General features: G+C 40.1%; 1 long non-coding RNA gene across 1 annotated transcript in view; it reads right to left on the reverse strand.

The window, feature by feature from the left end:
* LOC118557073 overlaps nucleotides 1-24,032 on the reverse strand; it is a 97,104-nt gene that overhangs the window by 50,089 nt on the left and 22,983 nt on the right. The window contains exon 2 of the long non-coding RNA XR_004927566.1: nucleotides 17,425-17,479. This is a non-coding gene — a long non-coding RNA (uncharacterized LOC118557073). The remainder of the gene's footprint in view (nucleotides 1-17,424; nucleotides 17,480-24,032) is intronic.

Genomic DNA, 24,032 nt, shown 5'->3' on the forward strand with positions numbered 1-24,032 from the left:
GTTTTATTTGGAATTATCTTGTATGGGTGTCTGAACACCGATCAGTGATCAAACAAGACCAGTTAGAGAGACAAAATGTGATGAGAACACATGGATTTTTTTTCCCCCTGTCATTTATTGATTATTTCCTTCATGGAAAATGTTGGTATTTTTTACTATTGCAGTTACAGCGTCTTGCAAATATATTACAACCACAAACTTTAATGGCCAATGCAAAGTAGAGCACAACTGTAGGGTGAAACAAAACTCGTTTTAAACAGGGCTTTTTCGTCTTACAAATATAATCTAAAAAATACGGAGTGCATAAGTACCCCACCCCCACCTTTACTCTCTTAGCTCGAAATAAAATTGAATACGACCAATTGCCTTCTGAAAGCCCCTAATTTCTTTATCTGCGTATGAATCCACCAGTTCTATGAAGGCCTCAGATGCATATTAGAGAACATTATTGAACAAATTGCATCATCAAGACCAAGCAGCACAGCAGACAGGTCAGGGAGAAGGTTGTGGAAAGGTTTAAAGCTGGGTTAGGTAATAAAAAAATATTGCAAGCCCTGGATTGTCTCACAAAGTTCTCAATCCATTGTCCAAAAATTAAGAGTATGGCACAACAGCTAACCTACCTAAACATGGTCATGCGCGTAAACTGACAGGAGGAGTAACTCTGGAGAAGCTGCAAAGATCGTTAGCTCAGGTGGGGGAATCTGTTGACCGGCCTATACGCAAAACATTACATGAGGGCAGAAACTAAAGGTTGATGTACACCAGAGCTGAATTAGGGTCCATCTGACGCAAAAACAAATTTTATTAAATTGGAGAAATGACTTCTGGTTAATGTGAAACCAACTTGGAGTTCACTGCAACTGTGTCTGCGTAGTTTCAACCTAGGTAGACCCCTGGTCTGTCTTGGTCACAACTACGCAGCAAAGTCGACAGACGGGTAGAGAGAGAAGTTGGCAAAAGTGAAACACATCCGCTCTGGGGAGAAATACAAAATAAAATGTCTAAACAGGTAAACTGTACGCAACATCCTGCCAGGTGCATACCAATATAGGTTCATCACACAGCTACACACAGTGACGAATCCCTAAAATATTTCAATAAACAGTGTACTTACCCGTGATAGGAGCTCAGAAGTACAAAAAACAGATAAAAAAATGAAACCTCAACCTTCTTTGAGTTTGGTTGAGCAGCTACTGCAGCTTTACATTTACTTTCCGGCTTATAATGCAAATAAGACATCATATGCCCATTCCTATTTCTTTTTGTATTTTATTCTTATTTTTCTCTTTTTCTTTGATCCACTGTATATATAAAGATTCACTGTATATAGCTGATGCACCTTTCCTACTTTTGCACCTTCTCTTATGAGCCGATGTGGCAAGTGAATCTCTCCAATGTGAGATCAATAAAGCCTATCTTATCTTATCTTATCTTATCTTATCTTATCTTATCTTATCTTATCTTATCTTATCTTATCTGGATGGTGCTGGCTGAACTTCCGGATGCAAACTCTTGCGTGAATATTTGATCTTGTTTCAGGGGGATAAAAATGTGTTCGGAGCGAAGAGGTTCGGACGCAAGCTGTGTGTCTTGGCCGTAACGTTGCACCGAACACGGCGTACAGCCTCTCCACTGGTACAATGCCATGCTGTTGGAATGATTTTCTTCAGCAGGGGCGAGCATATTGTCATGCAACATGACATTATGTTAGTAATTTTTAGTTTGTCCATGGAAAGTAGCAATACATACAATACATGTTCTGAGTTCATCACACCACAGATATTTGGCATTAAGCAGCCGGCCAAATTTGAATGAATCAAAGCACAGCTGAGCATATGAAATTAGATCTCAAATGTAATGGAAATAACACTGGGCATGTCCGTGGAAGGCGCTGAAACCCCGCCTTCATGTCGTGTACAAGGAGGAGACGATGGCGAAGGCTGGCAGTCCAATTGGACAATTCAAGTCTTACACTTTTGAGCAACCAGGGTCAGACACGGACTCAGAGTCGGACACTGACCCCTGGAATGACCAGCATCCTCGTTCTTCACCATCAGAATGGTAATTTATTTATTCCATCTTTGGACGGCAGCAAAATGTGTTGCTGACTAGGATAGCCTGGCCAAATAAAGTTAGGCAATCGATGGACTAAATATGAACAATAGGGATATGAGCACTTTTGCTAGACTCTGTAACAAGTGTATTCACAGCTTTATAACCTTTTTCTGAGACACTTCATGCTAAGATGTTGGTCATGCCTGTTTGCGGGGAAAAGTAAACGGGTGATTAATTGGAAATAAAATAGGCTAACATTTACATATTAAATTAAAGATCTAAAAGATAATTTCATCAAGCATGTTAAAAATGTTGCCCTCTTTTCTCTAATGTCACAGCAGGGCAATGGAGCGTGTTCAGCAGAAGATGTCTCGAGAAGAGCGAAGCGCTGTCCTGCAGCTAAAACTCTTACATAACGTTGCTGATAATATCAGAAACATCCATCTGTGTTATTCTTGCCCTCAGGTGTTAATCTTCATTTCGCTTTCTACGAATAGAAAGGATATATTACACAATGGATTTTCATCTTGAATTAAATCAGCAGCTGTTTGCAGAGTTTGCCTTTTTTTTCCTACATGAATCTGTATCGCATTTAGAAGTACCAAAAGCAGGATCTTTCCTGTTGCTGTGGTTGGACAGTCATCTTTGCAGCTAGAAGGGAATTGATTCAAAGACAAATGTGTTGTGCTTAAAAGAAGGTGCAAACCCGTGTGTGTGGTTTGAGAGCACAGATAATTACACATTGCAAAAAGGGAATTAAAATACGTAAAATTTTCTTGAAATTAGTATATTTTCCCTTGATTTGAGCAGCTAAATAAAAGACTATTTGCCAGTGGAATGCGTATTTTTACCCCTAAAATAAGATAATTAGATATTCTGCACTTGAAATAAGGTGATGGAGATGAACTGTTCTGATTTTAAGTGCAAAAATCTTATTCCATTGGCAAATAGTCTTATTTACACGCTCAAATCAAGGTAAAATACACTTATTTCAAGAAAAATTGACTTCTAGTTTCCCTTTTGCAGTGCAGGTGATCTCTGTGTAATGTTTTACTATTAAAAAGTGAAAATGAAGAAAGAGAGCATTATTTGCCAAAGGCATCCTTGGGAGCCTGGCTCGCCTGGTAATCAAATTGCTTTATGCCACCGTGTTTACCCTTAAATAGAAAAAAATTTTGACCAATCTGTCTGTGTGAGTCTTTCCAGGTTGAATTGATTTGTCTGAACTGAATAAGTTAAGTGCCTTCAGATGACACGTGTTGTGAGCTGGCGCTACATAACTAAAATCGAACGGAACTGTGTCAAAAGCACAGCAAGGCAATACGAGTGTGTCGTCTTCAGACGGCACCGTGTCTCTACAGCTTTGAAATAAAAGGGAGATGCGAAACAGTGAGACACGGGTAGCGGGAGCTATATGTGTGTCGCAATACTGCGGCTCTAAAGCGGGAATCTCTGAAAGCCCGTCCTTGTCAGGCTCCGTCGTTTCTTTTGTATACCTGGGCTGACACAGGCATGAGCAAAGGCCTGTTCCCCGGTTTTATTGCTTTCCTGATTGCCACAGGAGAGCGACTGACCTCTAGACCACGCAGGAGCAGGTAATATTCACCTTGATTGTACCCTCCCAGAAACTCAGTTCCCATTACCCCACAACTACGCTTCAGGGTAGCACCTTTTTGGAACGTCGACGGGTGATGGAAGCTTGAACCACTGAAAACAGGTTGATAAGATATGCATGGAAAAGAAAAGGCTGTGCTAGCAGGCAAAATTCACCAGGAGAGAGAGAAAAAAAAAGAACAGACAGGACAATACTTTTTTATTTATTTTTTTGGTAGCCCAGGAGGAAAATGCTAAAAAAGAAAAAAAGACTAGACAAAAACAGAATAACCCACTGAACTGTTTGTTTTGATTTTCACTGTAAAACACTGAATGCTCAAACTGTTGTGCTTTTCATCAGTTGCTATAAGCTTAAATTATTTATTTTATTTTACGGATCTAGGCAATGAAGTCTTCTATTCTTAGCAAGCAGGCTCAGAATTTGAATAACATCAACAGGCTTCCAGTCTCCTGCATCTAATTGATTATGCATGCGCTGCATTTTGCCTCTTGAGAATGTTCTATTTGGTCCTTCTCTAGCATTTTAGCATACGTCTTACCTTCAGTTGATGTCAAAAGTTTAAAAAAGACACTTAGGAAGCGAAGGACTAAAAAAAAAAAAAAATGGAAAGTCAGAGACAGATTAGAAGGAAGAAGGCAAGTCAAAAGATGTTTAAAACATGAGGCGGTTTGTTAGCTTCTTCTTTTTTTTTTTCTCCCCCATAATTAAATTCTTAATTAGCGAGCCCCATGGAAAGAAATACATCAAGAAAGGAATTCAATTTAACTCCCCAACGCATTTGGCCAATAGTGAAAGAGATCGGGATGTGGGGGAGGTGGAGTTTAAATGTAAGGAGGCAATGCCAGCAGCAGTAAATGAGCAAATTTAATGCAGATGCTACTTTTTTTTTGAAGGACCATAAATAGCAGCATCTGCTGTACCCATACAAAGTTATCAGTAAATCTCTTTCAGCTGCAGAGGAAGGAAAAACAAACCATGTTGAAATAAATTTATAATTTTTTATTTGTTACTTTCCTTTACTGTAGCCTTTTTTTTCAAGAGAAAAAAAAAAGCACATTTCGTTTTCTCTCTTAAAATAAAAGTTTAGAGAATGAATTTCATTTGACTGGAATATACCTCAATACCTTGAGCATTTTAAAACTAAGGTAATAGTAGAGTAACTATACAGAACCTAGCAAAGGTTTTTAATAACCCCTGAAACTCAATTTTGTGATTTTATGTAACAGAAAGCCCCAACCCCTTACATAATGGTGAACTGAAAGGAAACATGTCTTGTCAAGGTGGCTCAGTTGGAATAGTAGTTTTTGAGCCATCCCCATGTCCAGTGTTAAAAACGTTTGAATGTTCAGTATCGCCCCATTTTTATGTACAGAAGTGAATCTGGATCCAAAAAAAAGGTTTTCCTTCTGGATTGTTTTCTGTTTGGTTTCTTTTATCTCCCCATCAACCTGTCCAGGGAGTCCCCTGCCAGTGACCACCAGAGATAAAGAGGAAAAGGGACGGATGGCTGAACAGACAGATTTTTTTTATGGCCAATAAAACCATCTTCTGCATGTATGCTGTTCTTTTTTTTTCCATCTGTTTTACAGTTGGGTCATATAGTCTCTCCATTTTCAGATGAAGCACTAAACGGTGCTTTTAGACATTCAAAACATGGGACGCTGTTTTACATCCTAACACTAGTTAACATTTCTCAACTTTTTCACTGTTTTTCTTGGTGTTTATACTGCTGTAAGTTCACCACTGTTTTCCACCGAAGCTCCAAGGCCTTCACAGAACAGCAGTATTTATTCTAAAACTGTACAATATGATGGAGTGCATTATATCATTCTGTAATCATCATCACGACATCAATACAGCAATCTAAAAGGCCCACTTAGATAAAATATTTGTTTTCTTTATTACATTTCAAATATCCAACATTCATACTGATTTTTGAATTGAATGGACTCTTACTGTGCTCAAACACCTTCTACCTGAGCCTTATCTCCCCACATCTAAGATTTGAAAAATGCACCTAAAGGAGGTGGTGCCCGGCCATGCAGGGGTTGAGGGCTGGGCTTGTTCTGATTTAATAGAATAAAGGTAAATAAAAGCGAAATAAGCTAACTGAATGCCAAGCTGATTAATCACTAGCCTGAAATATTGACCAAAAAAACTGAAATATTGATTAAAAAAAACACACTATTCTAATTCCAACTTACCTCTGAGGCAAGAAAGAGACAGAGACACTTCTATAGCTGACGTCAGCTTTTCTGGGTGACGTCACAACATCTTTGAAGCCAACACCAATACTGATTTTTAAATTCAAATGCAGTATACAGAGATTGGTGGACACATTGTGCACACAATGGTAAAGACAGAACAGAAGCATGTGGGTTAAATATAATATACACTAGTTATGTTTATATGCACAACATTTCACAATCGGATCGAAATATATTCGGATGAAAAATAAAATCAGATTGTACCATTTATATGGACACACACTCAATTAATCCAATCATAATGTGGGTTTACATACATCTGGCTTTTTTTTCAGAATAGAACCACTCTGACATGTGCAATTTACTGTGATTTTTTAAGCTGTATGCAAACAAAATTTCGTTCTGTACGCACTTTGTGCATACAAAATGACAAATAAAGCTGTCTAAAGTCTAAAGTCTCTAAAGTCTAATCAAATTTCTCTCATTCTGATTACAATTTCATTCTGGTTTAGCTTAATCCGATCCCAGTATTCTGATTTGCTTGTTCATATGACGCATTCTATTCAGCCCTTTATTCCAATTACTTGTGTCCATGTAAACGTAACTATTGTCACCCACATATCCGCAATAGCAATAAATGTCTCCTGATATCATGCATCCCTGAACACAAATACAAACCAAATATTCCAGATTACTATTATAAAAGTATTCTGAAAGCCATGGATCATTTTCTGTCCCCTATCCAACAATGCACAGTATTTGCTTGGTCTATCACATGCTATAACAAACCCATTATAAAAACATAGTGGTAAGGATATTTTTTGCAAGGCACTGTGGTAAATGTAACTTTAGCAGGAAAATAAATTCAAGTCGACAAACGGGGTAGAAAGAGCAAAAAAAAAAAAAAATCCATCCTGTTGTGAACATCTTGCAACTGAAATCTGCTTTCCACCTAACCCCCAGAGTTAACCATGCCGCACAGGACTTAGAAAGTTCTACCCACAGGCGGCCCTGATAACTTCGAGTCTTTCAAGTGGGAAATAGAGAGTCCATTTTTTAATTTGTCAGCTAAGGTCTTTAGTCATGCCCTGCCTGGCACCAGAACCTCTCTGGCCAACTCCAGGACGGCGAGGTTCCGAAGCAGAGAGTGGATTTGCCGCAGTCCTTTGATGTGTCAGCAGAGCGTTGGCGGCACACCTCTGTGAAAACGTTGAAATGTGATGCAATGATGATAGGTGGAGGTGAAGAACCGCCAGAGGCTAAATGAATATGCTCTTTCCTGCATGGTACTCCAAGGCTCTAGGAACCCCAATATCCTGCCTGAAATTGGCAGAAACGTGGCGTGTTTGTATATACAGGGTGTTTGTGTGGGCGTCGGAGTTTTTTTTTTTTTTTTGCAGGTTTTAGTACAGATACCTCTCTGTTCACATGGTTCAGAAGCAATGAACAAAAAACAATAACCCTGTTCTTTATTTTTTATTTTATTTTTTTACTTGTTTTTTTTCTCCAAAAATAAACTAAAACATAAAAATAGTCAGACTTCATGAACCGAGCTGCAGTGTCAGCTCCCAGGTGATCCGGTTTGCACAGAGGCGGGCTTACAAATTTACTCTCGGCACGACCTTTGCAGGCGCTGCAGAGTCCTGTTGAAATGGAAGTAGCCGGCGTCCTTGGAGAATCGAGGACTCGTGGTCGGCGATGGAGCTCAGAGAGAGGGCAATGATTGTGCATTCAGGGGACCTTTGCAGAAGCATGGGTTTAGAGGGTCTAACATACACACAGTGCATGTAACACCAAAGCCCAAGGGCCCCCAACTGTGGGCCGCTACGATTCCTACCGTTGCTAAACTGAGAGGATATTTCCTGTCATTGCAACATTCATATACGTACCCAAAGTTCCTCCTCATATTACAACATCCAGTAATTTTCTTCCTAGTTTCCAGTAAAGTCCTGCAGACTCTACACTCCTGTGTTCATGATTTATCAACAAGTTGTAATGACCCCGGAGGCAGAGTGTATCTGCTTACATCTCAAACCTGAGTGCTTCGCTTTGATTCATCAAACTAAATCAGCAGGTTTAATGAGCATGTGTGAAGATGCTGCTATCAGAAGAGAGTGCAGCTCTGCATAATAAACCCAACATCCAAATAACTTGTTAGATATACAGTTCTGTGAACTGGGGTAATGTGAGCTTCCTCCATAAAAAACCTCGAGACAAGAAGAAACTAGAATTGTGCATATTAAAGTTTATTGCGCCGTGTTCCCTGCTTCCTCTTTCCTCATCTCCACTCTTCTCTTCCCCTGGAAACCACAGTCCCAGAGGGAGGGTGAAGAAACAATACCTCAGCACTGCTCAGAAAACAGGCACGAACACCTCAGTTTCATAAGAAGCCTTGTGAAACCGTAAGAGAAATTGTGTTTATTCATTACCATCTCTATTTTTGGGATTAATAGGAAAATATGAATCATCGTTAAATAGAATTACAGCACCTTACAAAAAAGCATCGTCATCCTTTGAACACTTTCCCATTTAGTCACACTACAACCACAGACTTTAATTAATTGTATTGATCTGATTTAAAAATAAAGACAATTATATTAATCAGCTAGATGCTTATTTAAAGTCAAACAAAATCCTGGCAATTCTCTTTTCTCGTTCAATATATAATGGTGAACTTAGAGTATTATCACTAGTAATTTTGTACCAACATGCGCCTACATAGAGCAAAAATCTATTTTATTATCCTTTCCGAGCTTTCACAGGTGCTGCCATCTTCTCATCCAAATAACGCACTGTCACTCAAATCAGGCGAGAATATTCGTAATCATGCTGCTCCAACAGCACAATAAGAACATGCGATTAAGGGCAATAGATCTAGCCGTGCCGGAATGCCAGGTTACGGCTGCAAAAATAAACCACACCTATGCAAAGGGAAGTCCTGATTATATTTTTCTCTAGACATTATTTGCATTATTATATAATAGCATGCAGTCTCAAAAGGGCCAAAGTGTCATATATCCCATTTTAGGCCGGTCCCAAGCCCGGATAAATGCCCAGCGTTAAGCCAAAAGGCCATCGAGTGCAAAACTTTTTCCACATCTCCACATGTGAGGTGGACATATTGTGTGTTCAGTAGGTCATGTGGAAAGGTAGCTCAGCTAGAAGCGTAGGAGTAGCGTCCAAGCTGTTCTACCGTGGTGTGGATGAGAATAGAAACGGTGTAGGAGTGTCTTGAAGCGGGAGTTTGCTCGGAAAGTTCTGGAGGTGAACACAGTGGCAGATAGGGTGAAGAGTCTGAAGCTAGAAACTGAAGGTGTGATGTTCAATATTGTTAGTGGTTATGGTCCGCAGGCAGCAAAGAGGATGGCTGAAGAGAAGGCTTTCTTCCAGAAGAGGCAGGAACACAGGGTGACTTAAAGGAGCGCAGGTAGGAGCACACAGGTGGACTTTAGCATCTTGTGTAGACGATTTTTGTGTCTGGGAACATCAATATATACATGATGCCGTCTGGCATGTGAGCTGTACGCACGCGGGTGAGAGATAATAAAGAAGCATAGTAATGGCTGATTATTAATGTTAAACAGAAGTAAGGAAACAGGAAGAGCAGAAGTCAACAGAGTTAGCACGACGCTAACGGCGATAGCTTATATTGAGGTTTCGAGCGACCCAGCTAATGTTGGCATCCGCAACATTAGCTGGCTTAAATAGGGTTAAACTCTATTTAGTGGCGGCGGGATTTAAAGACAACACGCGGAAAATAGCTTTGTTGCTACACCTAGCAGGAGCTGAAGTCCAAGACGCATTCCTCACTGTGGGTGAAACGGCAGACGGGGTTGACTATGACGGTGCAGTAAACAAGTTGAATGCTTATTTTACACCGCAGAAAAATGTCACCTATAAAAGACATGTTCAGACAAGCGGAAGAAATGTCAGGAGAGTCTGCGGACAATTCTGTGGGTAGATTAAAGAAGCATGCAGCTACATGCGAGTTTTCGGACAACGGAGATGATTTTATTGACGATCAAGTGATTGACAGACGCTCGTCAAACAAAAAAGAAAAAGAAAAGAAAAAGGCTTAAAACTCCCAGTACTCCAAGAAATTGCAAGAGTGATGGAGGCAGCAGATTTCCAAGCAGAAAGGATAGAGAAATTAATAGTTAATGCCCTGGAAAAGAAACGTGACAAAGACAGAGATAAACGTGTGAGACCCAGATTTCCTACAACAGCACAGCATCAAGTGTTACGTGTGTGGACGTGCAGGAGACGTGAGCCGTGAGTGCACAGTAGCAAAGAACAAAAAGGGTAATAACTGTGGAAAAGAAGGACATTTTGCAAAGATGTAAGACAAAGAAAACACAGGAAGTAAACAGAGTCACAACAACAGTGACACAACAAGGACCCAGTGACGATGAAGATGACGGCGTGTTTTTGTGCTGCTGAGGGAACACTGTCCATATTAGTGAATGACAAGCCAGTAGACATGTTGATAGATCCAGGAGTTTCATGTAACATTATGACAGAATCCAAGTTTAAGCAACTGGAGTCAAAGAGTGACATCAAGCTACAGCTCCCAACAAAGAGAGTCTATCCATTCGGATCTACAGCTCCACTCCACGTAAAAGGTGTTTTCACTGCTGAATTCAAAGCCAGTGAGACATCAGAAACAGTCACAGCAGCGATCCAAGTGATTGAAGAGGCACAAATCTGTGTTAGGCAGACACACTGCTATTAGGTTGGGACTTTTACACATTGGCCCTATAGAACAGGTGAACACAGTGCAGCCACAAGACGTGACATAGAGGGAAACTACAGAGACTGTTTTCAAGGTTTAGGAAAACTGAAGGATTTTCAGCTGAAGCTGCATGTGGACGATAGCGTGCAGCCAGCCGCACAGCCTGTTCGAAGGATACCCGAGACGACCGGAGGAATTGTCAGCAGCAGACCCCATTTTGGTTGCTGTTCGAAGCTGTATCGAAACTTGTGACTGGGGTAAATGTGAACTCGTTTATCAGACAGTTAAAACTGAGCTTTACGCCGTAGGGAAAACAGTGTCGAGGGGTTTCAGGATCGTAATCCCTTCAGGCTGCACAACGACAGATGCCAATGTTAGCACACGAAGGTCACCGAGGCATTGTGAAAACGAAACAGAGACTAAGATCAAAAGTGTGGCGGCCAGGAGTCGATAAATAAGCAGAGGAGCCAGTGAGGTCATGTCAGGTATGCCAAATCAGCTATTTTAATCTGGAAAGGAAAGAAATGTGTAGATGAGAGGGACCCAAGTGGAGCCGTGGCGTAACATGGAGCAGAGATAAAGAAGCTAGAGGATTTTAAGCACTAAGTGGCAACAGTACAGGTGGTTAAACCATTGATGTTTTGGTTTAGAGTGGCACTGAGAAAGAGACAATAGGTAGATAGGATCAGGAATGAGAACATCAGAGGGAGAGCTGATATTAGATGTTTTGGTGATAAATCCAGAGAGGCCAGACTGAGATGGTTTGGACAAAGGAGGGATAGTGAGTACATTGGTAGAGGGATGCTGAGGCTGGAACTGCCAGGCAGGAAACCAAGAGGAAGACCAATGAGGATCTTTAAGGATGGAGCGAAAAAGGATATGAAGGTAGTTGGTGAGAGAGTAGAGGTCGAAGAAGATAGGGTTAGATGGAGACAGATGACTTCCTGTGGCAACCCATAAGGTATAATAATGGACATCATTACATTTCATAACATGGCCATTTAGAAAGAGTGGATTTGTCTGACTTTACCTGAGAAATCAATACAAAGCTTCATATCGTTCTGATATGAAACAAAAAAATCATAGATGGTTTTCAAATGTTTTATAAATAAAAATCGGAAAGGTATGACTTGCATTTGTAGTCCCCCTGCGTGACTCAATACTTTGCTGAACCAAATTTTGCTACAATTACAGCTACTGGTCTTTTGAGGTATGTCTCTACCAGGTTTTCATGTCTACAGACTGAAATATTTATTCCATTCTTGAATGTAAAACAGATTAAGCTCTGTATTTAGCTCCGACCCCCTTCGCTGCCCCTGGCCAATTCTAAATGTTTTATACGTCACTATTTGGGCCTTTTACAGAAATCATAAATCTCTTCATCTTAAATAACGTTAAAGAACAACTGTCGTGCAGGACTTGGAAACAAAAAGCAGACACCATAAGCAAAATGGGATCTCTTTCAACAACAAACAATGTCAAAAGAGCAGCAAAAGTAGGAAGATGACAACTACACTCTGAACAACAGCTGGGCACAAAACTGGGCTAACAGGCAAGAAACGCAGGGAAAGAAAACAAACGCAATAATGATCTGACCGAGAATAACTGAAACAGCCTATATGCTGTAAACAGCATGGGGCAGATTTTTGACAAATTGGTTGCAGAGTATGAAAGAAGAGCAGAAAGTAAAACTAACAGAAAAACAGAACCACAAAAATCAAAGCCACGAAAAGCACAACAAGCCTGACAGGATTGGATGATTTCAGAGATCCCGACAGTCTCAGAATGTCTGAGTTTATAAAATATTTGTGAGGGGGAACAGCTCACTAATGATACATTTCTGAAGCATCTGAAACATACCCTGAAAAATTAAGCAATTCATTGCCAACAAAGCAGGGCAAGCCAGTGAAAAAGATACTAAAGCTTTATCAGCGCAGATTTTTCCACTGACAAAAACCTTTTTTAATTAATGGAAACCAAGAAGAAGCTCCTAAACTTTTAGCTACAACTCAAGCAAAACCCCCATAGCTTTCAAGGAGAAGGTTTCAGACACAAAGGAGTATTGGAACACAATATAACAAATATGTTTTTGTCTCATTTCAATGAATTATAGCTTGTTTTTGCACAGAAATGTTTGTGGGCCTAATGTAGTTTTTTAAATATGTTAGACCCACCTATTTTAAAATGGTTAAATATCAGCTCTGTAGTTAGATTATGTGGTAAAACCACTGAAAAACATGTTTTAGGCCTGTTGTTGAAATGGGGGCAAGAGCCTTGACTCCCTGCTCAGACTCCCAGTAAAAGGTTGAACGTTAACATTTAGCCAAGGCGTGCATTTTGAATATTGAAATACATCTGTTTTATTGTAATTATTACAAACTGCATGGGGATATTAATTTTAGGGGAATATCTTCCAGTCCTGGCTGGGACACATTTCTATTGTGCATTGTTTAAGGCCCAAATGGGCAGCAAGTCTAAAGGTGCGATCACACTGAACATGGATTGCGCCACAATGTTGACACTTTTGCTTGCTGTCGCTCGTCTGACATTTTCACCGGCCGTTTGCGCAGCAGACAACAAGCCAGAAATACAGCAGTACTATGGCACTACCTAGTGACGCTTTCACTTAACAGCCACTCCAGTCTCCTCACTCACTTTTCTCCAGGCTTGGTTCTTTCTGGACCTTCTGGACCTAGTTAGTTGAGTCATACAACTGAGGCCGACTGCAGACCGCCACTATCAGCTTTTCTTCCATGTAGGTTGAACACATCTTCGTCTCGGCACATCCAGTTCCTGCTTGGTTGTCGTGGCGCGACAAGACACAAGCATTCAGCTTTTTCAATTCCAGCAACTGTCGCTTAACATCTATCGCCGGTGTCGTGTCACTCTGGCTTCACTTTAAATCACCAAAATCATGCATTTTACGTCGCTAGAATTGCAGCTGTGGCCTAGCCTAGCGTTGGGTTGCGTCACATCACCACAGCTACCTGTGCGTAGGGATATGTAAATCTGTCGCTTGGCCTGCCACCTTCGCTTTCAATGTGAACCATCAAAGCAAAACCGTTTGTGTGGCCTAAAGTCAGTACATTCAAAAGAAGCTTTGGGCTTTTATTGTAGCAAGTGAAATAAAATTATGTGTGGATTTGATAAAAAAAAAAAAAATCTTCATCGTCAACTAAAAATAGTAGAGTTATGAAATGGAAAAGAGGTCGACTTACAACTAAATACTCATAATATTGATATATATATATATATATATATATATATATATATATATATATATATATATATATGCGACAGACTGCAGACCTGTGATAGGCGCCAGCACCCCTTGCAACCCCAGGAGAGATAAAGTGAGTAAAGAAAATGTATATATATATGTAATTAATGCCGATGCTGGAGCATTACTCGCGCACAACTGAAGTGCCATGCAGGTGCACAACATTGCAACAAGGGGTATAACTTTAAAGTGTTGCATACATTTGCCTCTGCCTGCTGTCTTATTTGGTCTTTTTTTGCATCTTGAAATTCATTTTTCAATTTGCTTGAAGGGAAGTCATTTGCCATTTCCTAACAAAGGTTATGAGTTGGCCTTTCTTGAAGTTATTCAATCAGAAATGCATTAATATTGAAAAACCAGAAGGATTTTCAGATCTGAAGAGAAATTATAAAGATAAAAATAATCTGATTAGACAGAAAATGTTAGTTTGGTGTGTTTTCTGTTTTAGCTGGCTACAAGAGCTCGAAACCAACAGGTTGTTTTGAAAAACATAATCATATTCAGTTCTCTCCTGTTAGTATGCATAAACACAGACCATCAGGATCTTGCAAGATAGTGAAGGGTTTTAAGTCTGCAAGCATTTTTTATGTCCTTCTGCCATGAATGCAAAAAAAGAATATTTTTCAGGGCCTTTTTGTCTTTGTGTTCTTCTAAGTGAAACACTCATCTTTGCTGCAGCAGAAACCCTGTTTCTCTAGAACTTGCGGGGCTTCAAGTGAGAAACCTGTCAGCCAAAAGAACGCCATGCTAGACGTGCCTTTTTATTCCATCACCTGTCTTCTACATGTCTCTGCGTTCTTGCCGTTTGTGCTGTCATGTAGCAGGTGGAATGAAATCCGCCTCTATTAGGAGCCTAAATTTAACACGAGAAGAGGCTGTATGACGACACGCAGAGCAGATTGATCAGCGCCATGTTCCCTTAAATACTTTTTTTTTTTCCTGCAGATTTAATGGGGCTGATTATATCTGGGTCAATGTTTCTGTGAGATCTGAAGCGGAGTAAAACACAACAACAAGCGAACAAAGCGTCATGGAAAACACAATAAAAAAGGTAAAACATTTGCGGCTATGTATTCACACAATAGACACTTGCTCACAAAGGCACCCTGTGCTTGGTGAATCCGCAGTTCTACATTTAGAAGCCTCCAGAGTGTCTAAGCTGCAGGATGCATGCCTGGAAACTGGGTCATGCAAAGCCTTAAATGTAGTCTTCTTTTTTTAATTCAGAGTAATTCTTTTAATCTTCTACATCTTACATTTGAACGCAACACCAAAGAATATGCCGAGGATTGTAATAAGCCTTCGCCTGGGCACTGTCAGAACCGATATGGTGAGACAAAAGTATGTTAAACTTACTAAAGTTAACATCTCTTAACAGCATAGAGAGCAGCTCTGTCAATTAGCATTTAATATGTCCAATATAGGTTAATTGGCAGGGTTTAATGGTAATTTATCTGCGAAGGCAATCCAAGAACATTCCTTTATGTCCCTTGGTTGATGTCCAACAGCATTGTCTACCCGTGGACTGTCTTGTCAAAAAAGCTAAACTTGAGGTGACATCAGTGGTGACCTGTCACGCTGTGGTGCAGACCCCAAACATTTCACCCTCCTCCCATCTCAGTTAATTAGGTCATTCTCAGCGAGAGTTCGTTAGTGTAACCCCCAGAGCTCTCGGAGACTGTTTTCCTCCTGTGTGAGGTCTGCCATCAACCTAAAAATCCAAGTAAGAAACACGTTATTTTGAATTAAAACAAATGGCTCTTTCACCTGTAATGCGCAACAATTCTTAGCTTCTTCATGGTGTTTAGGCCAATTAAGTACTGTGATAAAATAGTCATTGTTGATTGATGGTCGTTAAACCAATTAGTTGTACTTTTAGCAGCACTAGCAGGTACCAAGCCATATAACATAACATTTCTGTATTATGAATTAAATAAAATAAAAAAAAATGTATTGGTCTTATGTAATATTCTTGTGTTTTGAGTTGCTGAATGTGGTGTTTTCATCCGCTGTGAAACATAACCATCAAAAGGAACAGAAAAAGATGGTTGAAATCTATAAGCCTGTGTGTAATGGATCTTTATTATAGGTTGAAGTTTAAAATTACTGAAATAAAATACCTTTCTGATGATATTGTGATTTACTGAGATGGACCCGTACTTTTTCAGTTGTCAAATCATATAAAACAGAAATGTTCAGTTGTATACAATGCGTACAAACATAGAAACTATAAGAAAAGAAATAAAAATCAAGGAAAAGCGGTCTAAAGTGTTGGTATATGATGGAAAATGCTGAATGAAAAGACAAATCAGAACTGCAAAGCATGGAAAATGTAGTACTGTAAATTATATGGTTTATGTTTTTGTTTTTACTGATTTCAATAGTAATTCCTTGTAATTTCTCATTATTTTGTTCAAGTTCTTGGTTCACATTTGGTTTAAAATGTATTTTCTGCTGTTCACATTCTTCCAAGTAGTGGCGTTTCTGAACTTCTCACTGTTCCTCATTTTCCCTCCCGTGGGCTCTTCAGCAATAAGCTCTGAAGCTCGCTTCTGTCAGCCTGCCCCAGGGCAGCCGTAGCTACTAACACAGCTCACCACCATCAGGGTGTGAATGTGTGTGTGAATGGGTGAAAGACTAAAGACTAGTTAAAGTGTTGTACAAGTACAAGCCATTTACCATTACTTATTACTTTGTTTTAGTTCAGTTCCTTTCATGAAGATGGCGCCTGTTTTCTTAGCATTCTGTTTTTCCATGAAGGAAAAGCAGAACGCTAAGCTGCTCAACATTTGCCCCTTCATTATTTTGTGCTCTTGTTTTTTTTTATCTTTCATACCCAACTTTTTTTTAAAAAAAAAAGAGAAAAAAAAGGTACAAACCACAAATCCATTAGTACCTGCCTTGGGGACATTTCACTTTTGCTTTAACAGTAAATGAAATCTAGCCATTTGAAATACAAACAAATGTGTTAAGGGGAAAATGTGAGGAATAAAAAAGCTGCAATAACCTGGTTGCATAAGTCTGCCCACCTTTAAATGAATAGTATGGTTAAGCCTCTTTTGATTCAATTCCAGCATTTCAGTCTTTTTGGTACACACCTGCCATCAAATATAGAGAATCTGATTAAGTGTAAATAAATAAATAAATTTAGCTAACCTTTTAGTATTTCTTGACGTCTGCTTATTTGGATTTGTTTCACTAAAATCACAGTTTGCAGAGAGGATGACTTGGATCAAAAATCATCATGCTGTACAAAGCTATCAGTCAGAAGAAGACTACCAAAAACTCAGAGGGGAGCTGCCAACAATAGCAGTAAGTGAGCTGCAGCAATGCTTCGGTATGTACTGGTTGTTTTCAACATGTGACAATTATAAAATTTATTCTTTCTGTACGTCTGGACCAAAGAATGGGATTGACAGAAGCCTTTGCCTCCATAATAAACCAATTAAGGCCTGGCAAAACAATCTGTCATGGTTTGATGAAACCAAAGTGAAACTTTTGGACACCCAGAAATATATCCCTGCAATATTACCTTTTTAACTCCGAGGTCAGAGGGTAGTTGACTGCCGTCTTTTCAAAGTATGACACTGCGATACAGAACAGATGAGACAGACACATTAAGCTTGTATAAGCATGGCAGCATGGAGGTTTCTCCTCCTCTAAGAACATACATAAATTCAAAGAAAACCTATTCAGGTGTCAAAACAAAAATGAAAAGATGGCCTCAGACTCGGTCCTAGTTAGATGACGACCATAATCTCCCTTAAATGTCACCGTACATTACTTTCACATTGTGTTAGAAAAAACAATGAATTTTAAAGGAGCAATAAGTAAGGAATTTACGGTAAAATCAACCTTAATGATATTAATTTGTCACCCGGGATGGAAGTAACATTCCCCATAAACACTCGGTTCTCTCCATCAACAATGTTTTAGTCAAGTTTTTCTCCTTTCAAAATTAGAGATACGGTGTAGAACGACTCCAGTGCAGTGTGTAGCCCGTGTTTACTTCCTGTTTCCTGAGCCAATCATAAGAGAGTTCCCAGGGTTCCAAAACAGAGCGCAGCATTTGTTTTTGTTTTTTTTGCTTGGCTAAAGAGCAGCAGCCTGCAAACATGGAAACCAGTAAAAGAAGCAGACCAGAAATAGAACAAAATACAACATGATATACCCGTCATGAAACGGCGGGCTGTGTGTGTGTGTTTCCAATTTAAACCACTAGGTGTCACTATTGCTTCTTGTCTATTTAAATTTTTACAAAATCGTTCCAAAATACTGTCTGAAGGGACTAGAACCTGTCTGATAAATACTGTTTCCCTTGCTTCAAGAACCCATGAATTTTGAATCAATCAATCTAGCTTTATTTATAAACTCACTTTACACACCCAAAGTAACCAAAGGCTGTACAGGCCCATAAAAAAATAAAATGAATGCATAAAATAAGCAATAAAAATACAACATCTCCAGTAAAACTAGTAGAATACGAGCAGTTAAAAACCAAAAAGGTTATGAATTAAAATTATAAAAAAAAAAAACAGTGGGAATGTGCTTGTGTAAAAGTCACGATAAAGTAAGGAGGTGATTGTGTTCCATGAGAAAAATACACTTTCAGGCAAACTGCAACGGTTACATAACCCTGATGTAGGCTTTCCAATAACTAAGTGTTTTTCAACGTCTCTGACCTAATCTGAGGCGTGGAACAAGTGACCCTTTTTCTGCTTTTTCCTGTTTTTCTCACACTCGTTAAAACCCCTTTAGCTCATGAAGGTTTATTCTCCTTCTGTCTGTCCTTTGCCCAACTGAAGTTTTGTATGTAAATGAACAATTTACATGCGTACTTCTCTCCCATCTTTTCATCGTTGTACTCTGACTTTTCTGTTTGCATAACGTGGGAGTGACATTTGCACCTGTGGCAGAGGTGAGATCATGAATTACTCCGTTTGGATGAAAAATGCCACAAAAGGCGCTGATTGACCAGTGGTTCAGAGAGCACCAGAGGAGAACCTTTAAGTAGCCAATCAGAGACAAGCATGAAATCACATGGAAGCCACACGTTTCAAAATATACAAAAACACATTAAACACATTAAAAGGGTAGAGTGCCTCCCCCGGGTTGGGGAGGATGTGCTGCCCCTAGTGGAGGAGTTTAAGTATCTTGAGGTCTTGTTCACGAATGAGGGGAAGATGGAGCGGGAGATCGACAGGCGGATTGGTGCGGCGTCTGCTGTGAAGCGGGCGCTGTACCGATCCGTTGTGGTGAAGAGAGAGCTGAGCCAAAAGGTGAAGCTCTCGATTTACCGGTCGATCTACGTTCCTACCCTCATCTATGGTCACGAGCTTTGGGTCGTGACCGAAAGAACGAGATCCCGGATACAAGCGGCTGAAATGAGTTTTCTCCGTAGTGTGTCTGGGCTCTCCCTTAGAGATAGGGTGAGGAGCTCAGTCATCCGGGGAGGACTCAGAGTAGAGCCGCTGCTCCTCCACGTCGAGAGGAGCCAATTGAGGTGGCTCGGGCATCTGGTCAGGATGCCTCCTGGACGCCTCCCTGGTGAGGTGTTCCGGGCACATCCCACCAGGAGGAGGCCCAGAGGAAGACCCAGGACACGCTGGAGGGACTATGTCTCCCGGCTGGCCTGGGAACGCCTTGGGATTCCTCCTGAGGAGCTGGCCCAAGTGGCTGGGGAGAGGGACGTCTGGGCCTCCCTACTGAAGCTGCTACCCCCGCGACCCGACCCCGGATAAGCGGAAGAAGACGGACGGACGGACGGACATTAATCTGGCCTACCTTCTTCACAACTAAAATGTTCAAATTAGGCCTATACACCAGAAATAACCCCACATAAACACAGAATGGAATGGGAATCCTGAAATATCAAAAGTCAGACAAATCTTATGAGAATATTTCATAATTTATGTTTACCTGGAATTTTGACAGACGTGGCTCCCTAGCGCCCCCTATGACAAGCCTCCACTGGTGACAAAAACTTTTCAAAGTTCAACATTCATATATTTTCCCACACCTCTATACTCACAGTAAATTATGGTGGTGGCGGTATACTCCGAGGGTTGCTTTTCCTCTGATGCAACAAGCCCTTCTATCAAGATCCCTACTGGACTTGTTTTCCCTGCAAGCCATTCATAGATAAGTAGAAGACGATGGATGGATGGATGGATGGATGGATGGATGGATGGATGGATGGATGGATGGATGGATGGATGGATGGATGGATGGGTGGATGGATGGATGGATGGATGGATGGATGGAATAACCTTTTGCCAAGCATACGTCTTCCTTTTTCTTTTTTCATATTTATTAAGAGAGTCCGTAAAGTGTTATTGAAAGAAAGTTAATTTATTGTAGGTCAAGCCAGATGAAAAAGATCTGCTGAACCCGACGGGGCTGTCAGATCTGTACTTTGTCAGCACACTGATGAAAAAAAAAGGCTTTGTTTAAAAGCCTTACACATTGAAAGCCATTAGGAAATTAGATATGGATATTTTGAGACTATATACCAAAAAGCCACTCTATGTGTTTATAAAACAGAACACAAGCGGCAAATATGAGCCAGCATTAGGTGCATTTACAGAACGTGGACGGGCTATGCCAAGGAATGCTTTAAAACAAGCGTTGAATATGTTTGATTAGAAGTGCAAATTATTTCATTGCTTTCAAACAAAACTCAAACCAATCAAGTCGTTAAAGGGGTAGAGCTGCACAGCCGTTCATGTTTTAGAGAAGACTCTTTGTAGTCAACTCCATACTGACTGTGGCCATTTTCCAAATACTAAAGCTCACCATCACAAGTTGGAATTTCAATATGCAGATAAGGCTTTCCGTTGCTGTCTGCAATTTCCAGGCGCTCTCGGGAGTATTGCAATATAAGGTTGCGACTCTGATTTATTCTCCCAGATGCTGTAGATTAATCTAAATGCTTTCATTTCCGTGGTTGTTTGCAATGCTGCATGTTAGCACTCTTTAATTGAGATGTCCGGCTCTTCCCTCATGTCCCTTCCTGACATTTACTGGTGCTGGGATGAAAAAGAAAATTTGCATATCAAACACGAGTTAAACTGTTCTCCGGGGGAAATATTTTTTTTTTCCTTCTCTCTATAGTTGTTTTCTCTGCTGTTTATTACTCTTTTGGATAATGATTGTTTGATTATGTTAAAACGAACGTGCCAGAATTGTTTACTGCAGGAGAAGTAAAGAGCTGCAGAGATCTGAAGGAGGCTCTTTTGGTAGCAAACAGAGATCCTCGTTTGATTTCATTGCTACAGGCAGAAATTTGTTGTTCTCCTAAAGTTAGAAAACCCATCATATGTGAGAGGATCTCCCACCCATCTCTCAACACTGCTACTGGCTTTCATAAATAATTAAAGATTTAATATGTGATATTTTCAAAAGGTCAGAAGCACAACAAAGAGAGAGAAATGCCAGTTTTTTTTTTCCTGAGCAGGAGGAACACATTTGGTAATCTCTCCCCACCGGGGGTTTTTGATTTTACCTTGGATCAGCTGGTACATAATGTGTGTAGAGCTAGGACAAGAGGGAACCACCAAAACAAGCATGTTACATTTATTATTGCTTAAAAAAAAAAGCTCATGAATGTTTCATCATTTTTCAACTCTGGAACAATGATGAACAGAAAAAGTGACCATGCAAACTTACGCTGCTGGGAAGGACAGTAGACCATTAACCTGGCTCCAGGTTCAGGAAGAGAGAGGCCGCATTTATGCATGAATATCTCCATCGTGCATTAAATGGCCTTGGTCCTGATGGATTTCTTCTCCTGATGCATTATCTATGAGGACTGCTCTCTGCATTAAAACCTGGCCCTGACAGAAAGAACTTAACCATTTATTTCTCTCTTCTTTGTCAGTGCTTTTCTAACCAATGGAAAATTAAATATAAATACTTTAATATTTAAACAAGAGGTGTGAGTGAGATATCGCTACACGTGCTTCATCTGGATTGCCTGTTGTAAGCAGGTTAGTTGTACAGATCAGTTTTGATGTCAGCCCACTTAAAAAGGTTAAAAAGACACACCACTTCTGTTTGTCAGATCTAGGACCGTATGAAAAGTTTTACCTGTTATTGAATTTGGTTGGTTCGTTTCATTTAGACCATATAATGCCGTTTCACAAAAAAACATCTCAAGGAACATTTCAAGAAAATGAAGTCCTTTCTGCTTTACAAATTTTCCAATTTATTAAAATACACATAAAATACAATTGATGAAGCCAGAATTTATGGAAATCAGTGTAGTGGAAGTTTTTTTTGTTTCTGGAAATGAAAGTAAGAAACACCCAAGTCCCTTCTTGAAGAATTGTGTAAGATCATTTTGTAACTCTGGTGAGATGGTGATCCACAGTCCCACTGTGTATGCCAGGTGCTGATCGCAGTGCACCAGTGATTGATGGGTGGGGCAGACGTCTTGGGCAGGTTGAGGTGTGCATCTTTGTTACTCCTGATGCATTGTCAGCTGTTTGTGTGGCTGTGTTTTTGAGATCTGCTCATCTGAGGCCTCAAGTGCCGTTTTTCAACCAATTTGTACTTTGGCGCTTCATAAATTTGGCTGGTTTGTGAGCGCTACACCTGCTGTTTGTTTCTGGAGCGCTGTTGGTCCACTGCTGTTGTCATCTGCAGTTGGAGTCCTTTGCAGTGACGGCTTCTGCTGGTTTCTGACCAGCAGAAGCCGTCACTTATATATAGCCATCACTTTATATATATATATATATATTAGGGCTGGGCAACGATTAAAATATTTAATCGCGATTAATCGCACTGATTAATCGCGATTAATCGCGATTAATCGCGATTAATCGCATTGTATTTACAAACTCCAAGAATGAATTCAAAAGTAGTGTAAAGAGCACTTTTATTTTAATGTTCTGCTGCCATATGAACAAAAGTGTTGTAACATTTGTAGCACTTATCAGTAACACATATTTAGTGTAAAGCTCAACTTAAACATGTAAAACAAAAAATAGCAATAATAATAAATTAAAGCTTATTGCCACTGACAGGGAATTCTCTTTATGGGGAAAAAATCTACCAAAAACAGGCAATTTCTGAGGTAACAGCAGGGAGCAGCATTACCATTTTATGTTCAATACCAAAGTTTAACTTGGCAGTGGTTACAACTAACTTGTTTCTGTCATATTCCATGCTGGAAGAACTTTAAACTGAAATGCTTGCTAACTCGATATGCTTGCGTTTATTTGACGTTGACACGCGGTTTTTTGTTGTTGCTTTCTCGCGCACATATAGTGAATGGCAGGGGGAAAACAGGCAAAAATACATGGATACTTTGAAACGAGAAGCGACTTCACCGACGGCGTCGATGCAGACCCGCTCCGCTCCGCACAAAACTTGTTCCGGCCGCCAACTCACCGCCTCGCCTCGCCTCGCCTCGCCCCGCCTAAGCTCGCTCGCGGTACCTGCGGGAAACACCGCCTTCCGCATGTCAGCTGTGTTTTTTTCCGGCCAGCACCTTTCTTCCTCTTTGAATCTGAGGCTGGGCTGACAGCGAGGTTATTGGCGCATTATCGCCACCTACTGTTCTGGTTCAAACCCCTACACCGCAGCAACAGACCTTCACAAAATAAAAGCATGTGACCAACATGCGTTAACGCGCGTTAAAGAAAATATCGCCGTTAATAGTCTAATGAGTTAACGCGAAATTAACGCGTTAACTTGCCCAGCCCTAATATATATATATATATATATATATATATATATATATATATATATATATATATATATATATATATATATGGCTTGGTAAATGGCTTTTAATTGAACAGTGACGACCCCAAAGTGCTTTACACTACAGTCAGTCATTCACCCATTCACACACACATTCACACCCTGACAGTGGTGAGCTATGTTAGTAGCCACAGCTGCCCTGGAACAGACTGACAGAGGCGAGGTCAGTACCACACGCTGGTGCTAAATCTCACAGCAGCAAATGTAAATAATTTAATGACAATAAAATTTGAAGAAAGATGTACATGTCTCTTAGTTCTTCCTTGAAGCATAGAACTCTTTTAAAAAAAGATTATTGTCTTTTTGGTGTAATAAGGTCACAGCAGCTGTGTCTCAACTAAGTAATCTAATAGAAATTATTGCTGTAATTTG

Source organism: Fundulus heteroclitus, chromosome 22, assembly GCF_011125445.2.
Source record: "Fundulus heteroclitus isolate FHET01 chromosome 22, MU-UCD_Fhet_4.1, whole genome shotgun sequence".
NCBI classification, from domain to species: domain Eukaryota; kingdom Metazoa; phylum Chordata; class Actinopteri; order Cyprinodontiformes; family Fundulidae; genus Fundulus; species Fundulus heteroclitus.